This window comes from Monodelphis domestica, chromosome 2, assembly GCF_027887165.1.
Source record: "Monodelphis domestica isolate mMonDom1 chromosome 2, mMonDom1.pri, whole genome shotgun sequence".
In the NCBI taxonomy this organism is placed as follows: domain Eukaryota; kingdom Metazoa; phylum Chordata; class Mammalia; order Didelphimorphia; family Didelphidae; genus Monodelphis; species Monodelphis domestica.
Window position 1 is genome coordinate 416696566 of NC_077228.1, and position 6000 is coordinate 416702565.

Genomic DNA, 6000 nt, shown 5'->3' on the forward strand with positions numbered 1-6000 from the left:
AGAAAATTGCACATAAAATATTTTACAGACCTAGAAAAAACCCAACACAATTCAGCTGGAAGAACAAAAGGTCAATAATATCAAGAGGATCAATGAATAAAATGTTAAAGGAGGTGGCACAGAAGTATTACAAGGATCTAACTTTGTAAACAATCTTTCACTGGTTAAGAAACATTTTGTTAGATTAATGGAATAGAATAACTACACCATGTACAGTAGCAGATGACCATAGTTATTTACTGTTTGATAAACGAAGATCTTAATTTGGGGGACAAGAAATCAATCTGCTAAAAAAGGTATGGCAAAGACTGGGTGTAAACTAAAATCTCACACCCTTCACCTGTGTAATTGGAAATCTGTTACCCTAAAAACTACATTTCCTGGGATCCCGCTGACTTCCTGTCATTTCATGTTCAATTAGACACAGGAATACATTGGGTAAGGTTCCATGACTCATTCTCTTTGCTTTCTGTTGGCAACTGTGGTGGAACATGGTTGTTTTTGAACAGGTAGATTAGCCGTGGGTACATGGTTTGTTTTGTTGCCTTTTTATTCCTTTATTTCGAAAGATCATTAATAAATCTTATAAAATATAATATTTTAATTATTGTACATACCCAAATAAGGTTAAAATGGATACATTATTTAGACATAAAGAGTACCACCATTAGCAAATTACAGGAGCATAGAATATTCTACCTGTCAAATTTATGGATAAGGGAATAATTTATGTCTAGATAAGAGATAGAAAGCATTATAAGACGTAAAATAGATAACTTTGATAATATTAAAGTAAAAATATTTTTCACAAACAGAATGAATGCAACTGAGAATAGCAGAAAAGAAGAAAGCTGGGAATTTTTTTCAGCAGGTATCTCTGATAAAGGTCTTATTTCTCAAATATATAGAAAATTGAATTAAATTTATAAGAAACTAAATCATTCCCCAATTGATAAACTGTCAAAAGATATGAATAGGCAGCTTTCCAAAGCTATATATAATCATGTGAAAACAGTCTATATCACTCTTAATTAGAGAAATGCAAAATTAAAAAAACTTCAAGGTATCATTTGATAATAAATAAATAAAATAGAAAAAGAAAATAATAAACACTGAAGGGGATGTGGCAAAATCTGGACTCTAATGCACTGCTGCTAGAATTGAGAACTCATCCAACCATTCTGGAAAATGATTTGGAATTAAGGGCAGAATGTTTTAGAAGTTCATAATAATAGTTCCAGCAAAACCACCAAGTCTTTATCACTTAAAGATTTATTTTAAAAGGGGAAAAGGACCTCAGTACAAAAATACTTATAGCATCTCTTTTTGTGTTGCCAAAGAATTAAAAACTGAAGGGATGTCCACCAATTGGTGAATGGTTGAACAAGTTATGGTATATGTGGTGGTGGTAGTCTCTCGGTAACCAAGGATGACGACTGTCTTTGTGCATTTTTGTGCACAAAGACACCTGTGCATGAAGATTTAAGTGGAAAAGTCGATGCACAGAGACAGTCCAACTCTCTCAGCATTGGAAGCCTGGGTCCATTGGCACGAAAAATCGTTACACCTGGAGACTTCCTCAGCTGCATTGGATGGCCATGTTGTCTTTTGTGCTCCAACACGCCCTAAGCACTCCACAGTGCTTTGTTGCATTGCCATCTCAGCCTTTGAACCTTCTTGTTGGTTTCTTCTGTCTGTTCAGCTGAAGCAGTCTTCACATGCTGGGTGAGCAAAGCCCTGGTTAACCAGGGGTCGACGACCCAATGGCTACCCTCACAAGGTTTTGTGGCCTGTCGAAGCCATTGCCCAGGGTGTGGCCGCTGCCACATGCTAGCAGCTACTGGGAGCCACAAGTGAGAGCTGGGTGTCAGGCAAGGGTCAGAGCCTGGAGAGCTGCCCTAGAAGGGCATGACAAGCCCTCCATACCAAAGATATCACTCCTCCCTGAGCACCCCATACACCCCTAAAATAGGATATAAAATTAAAAAAGTGATATAAAATAAAAATAATGATAATTTCACTTGGTTTACAACATCTCTAATAGATTTTGACTTGGTTTAACCTCCTAGCAATGTGGAGGCCACAGAGCAGGTCTCTAGCAGATGTTAAATAGGCACAGATGTTTGATAATAACTTTATGGAATACTGTATACAAATAACATATGAAACACAGCTATGTGGCAACCACAATGATCCTTTTATGTGTCAAGCTAGGTAATGTGAAAAAAGAACCATGATTATCATACATGGATGCTTCCTAGAAACTTTTCATTTCTTAATATTGACCAGCATCCCACATCTCCCTGAAATGATGTGGTCTAAACTACTGTGTTAAGGACTCTTCTTCAGATTATCTCAAGTTATTCCCCTAGCTGCACAGTGTACACATTATTACCTAAGCAAATTTCTATTAATCAGTTTCTCCATTTTCAACTATTTCTGAAACAGAGCACTCCATTTCCAATTTCCATGCCTTTGAATTAGTTGTCTCTTATGTTACCTCCCTCATATCTACCTAAGAGAATCCTCCCTCCTTCAAGGCTCAATTTCTGAACTACTTCCCATGGGAAGACTTTCTTGATACCCTGGGTAGTTGGTACCCTTTCCCTTAAATAATATTTTACTTATTTATCTATGAATTGTTATCTACAAAAATAGAATATAAACTACTTGAGGGCAGAGGCTACTTTTAAATTTTGTCTTAATCTCACCAATATACACTGAAGGCATTTAAAAAAATATTTCTTGAATCAAGACTGAGAAGGTTGACCTAGAATTCAAATGTAAAATGAGTATGTTGAACTAAATAATATATTCAGTCCCTCTAGTTCTGATATTTGAAAATCTATTTTCAGTTAATTCAGTAAATCATTCTTAATAGCTCTCTTTAAAAAAATTTATTTTGACCAAAAAGGAAAAAATGTACTTTTAATTTAAAAAAAATTTCCCATTCCAAAATCAATGACACATCTTAGAGCTACTAATCTATTAAAGCTTAAAAATGCAATAAGATTTTGGGGGCAATTGGATAGACAGATATATTTATATAAGTATATTCAAATGAGTATATGAATAAATGTACATTGACACACAGATATTGGATCTGACTTGTTATCTTCATTAATAATAACATAACAATAATAATAATTTACATAGTACATTAAAAACGTTACCTAATATTATGTTTAATACAAGCCTGGAAATTAAAATTCTCAAGTGTAAGGCAAACAAAGTTTATGTGATTTGGCCAAGAGGCCACCTTCATGGATTACTGAAACTGGATATAAACTTGGGCTTTTCTGACAGCAGGCCCAGAGTGCTAGCCCAATGGCCAACTAGTTGCACTTCATTGATGCCCTTTATCAAATCAGATCAGCATAATGTTCTATAAATGATGTAGCTAGGATCATATAGCTAATATGGATCAAATGGAGAGTTTGAGCCCAAGCTCTCCTGAAATTCAGGTAGGGTCTCTATTACCTACTTAATGTTCATAAGCTCTTCCTTTTCTTATTTATAAAAAAACATTTTTTTTTTAAGCAAAGGGATTTTTCTCCCCAATTTCTCTCCCTAGCAATGAAATGGATTTTAAAGCATTTACCTTATTTGGGTGGTTACTTTGAAGGTCAAATGAGACAATATCTAGAAAGTGGCTTAACTGTAGAATACTTTGTGAACATCATTGCTCTGACGGACAGATAGCATTTTTACACTAGAGGCAAATCTGACTATGTGAGTTTCTTCAACTATGAAAAGAAGATAATACCAACAGTTTCCCAAATATATCTGCACAGAATAGGTATTAAAATATAGAGTTGATGTGGAGGAAATAATATGACCTCTAAATTTCCTTCTCCTTAAAAGTGTTCCTCAGGGGGCAGCTGGGTAGCTGAGAGCCAGGCCTAGAAATTGGAGGTCCTGGGTTCAAATCTGACCTCAGATACTTACTTGTTGTGTGACCCTAAGCAAGTCAAAGTGTTTTTCATACTGTGGGATTGAATGAAGATTATGCAGTCTGTATGTCATAAGCCATAATAGTATTAACTGACATTTAAATAAGCCTTTCTACTCTTATGAGTTCTAGACAAACCTCCTTTTTAGTTGGTCCTTACAATAACCATATGATATGTTGGTATTATCTATGGTATATGACTTTCACAGAATACTACTGTGTTATAAGAAATAATCAGATGCATGATTTAAAGAAAAATCTGGAAATATCTACATGAATTGATGCAAAGTGAAGTGAGCAAAACCAGGAAAACAATGTACATAGTAAGAGCACTATTATATGATGAACATTTATGAGTGACTTAGCTATTCCTAGTAATACTATGATCCAAGAAAATCCTCAAGGACTCATTGTAAAAAATGCTACCACCTCCAGAAAAAGAACTGGTGGAGTTTAAATACAGACAAAGGCATACTATATTTAACTTTATGTCTTCATTTTTCTTTTGTTGGTTTGAGTCCTCTTTCACAAAATGACTAATATGGAAAGATATTCTATTCTATTACACATGTAAAATCTATATGAGATTGCTCACTGTTTTAAGGAGAGTGGTGGGAAGAGAAAAAAGGAGGATGAGAATTTGTTTCAAACAAAAAAAAAGTTAAAATTCATTTCATGTAAAAACATGAAAGGGAAAAATTAAGATATTCAAAAGTATGCTACTGTACATGATGGCCAATACTAAGAGTAAAGAAGACTTAGGAACCAGTCATAAATAGAAACAGTCAGTGGACTGGAATATTCTTCTTGTTATGAGTTTGACCTTTAGTCTTAATCTTTATTTTAGCTATACATATTTATCAACAAGATTATGGTTGTCATATGTGCAGCACACTTTTAATTTATAGATTTATTTTAAAATGTATTTCTATCCTTTGTTTTTACATCCCCAGAATTTCTCCCAGTATCTTCTATCACAGAAAACCAAATCATCTATCAAATAATATTTTTAAGCAATGAGGGAAAGAGAGAAGAGAAAAAACTCAATAGTCAGTTAATACATAAAAAAATACTTAAGCAATGTACTATCTTTGTGGACCTCTCACTTCTGCCAATGAATAAGGATAGAAGTGTGTCTTCTCATATCTCTTCTTTGGGACCACACGAATAAACAATTTTACAATATTTATTTTTAATTATTTTGTAGTCATTCTTTCATTAGTATTTCTATACTCATTATGTATACTGTTTTCTTATCTGTTTACTTAAATTACATTAGATGGTATCAATATTTCTACTAGTCTTTAAATATTCAGTCTATTTTTTCATTCAAGGGTAGAAATAATAGAAGAGAGTACACTTTTGTTATCATCATCAGCAACAACAGCTGTCCCACTACCACAGCTCTCACAGACCATCTAGGGAACCAACTGCTGTAAAGAAGCCATCAAGAATCTCAGCATCTCATACCATACACCAAGATAAATTCAGAATGGGTAAATGATTTAAATATAAAGAAGGAAACTATTAGTAAATTAGGTGAACATAGAATAGTTTACCTGTCAGATCTATAGGAAAGGAAAGATTTTAAGACCAAGCAAGAGATAGAGGATATTACAAAATGTAAAATATTGATTATATTAAATTAAAAAGGCTTGTACAAACAAAACCATTACAACCAAAATTATAAGGGAAGCAACAAATTGGGGAACATATTTATAACAAAAACATCTGACAAAGGTCTGATTACTCAAATTTATAAGGAGCTTAATCAATTATGCAAGAAATTAAGTCATTCACCAATATAAATGATAAATAGGCAAGGGACATAAATAAGCAATTTTCAAAGAGATAAGGAAAAAGATTTGTACAAAATATTCATAGCTGTGCTCTTTGTGGTGGTAAAAAATTGGAAAATGATGGGATGCCCTTTGATTGGGAAATGGCTAAATAAATTGTGGTATTTGTTGGTGATGGAATAATATTGGGCTAAAAGGAATGATGAACTGGAGGAATTTCATGTGAACTGTAATGACCTCAAGGAATTG

The 6000-nt window shown here is 33.6% G+C and overlaps 1 long non-coding RNA gene across 1 annotated transcript in view; it reads left to right on the forward strand.

The window, feature by feature from the left end:
• LOC130457465 (uncharacterized) overlaps positions 1-5137 on the forward strand; it is a 30064-nt gene extending 24927 nt beyond the window's left edge. The window contains exons 2-3 of the long non-coding RNA XR_008916693.1: positions 816-871; positions 4906-5137. This is a non-coding gene — a long non-coding RNA (uncharacterized LOC130457465). The remainder of the gene's footprint in view (positions 1-815; positions 872-4905) is intronic.
• The last annotated feature ends 863 nt before the right edge of the window (positions 5138-6000 follow it).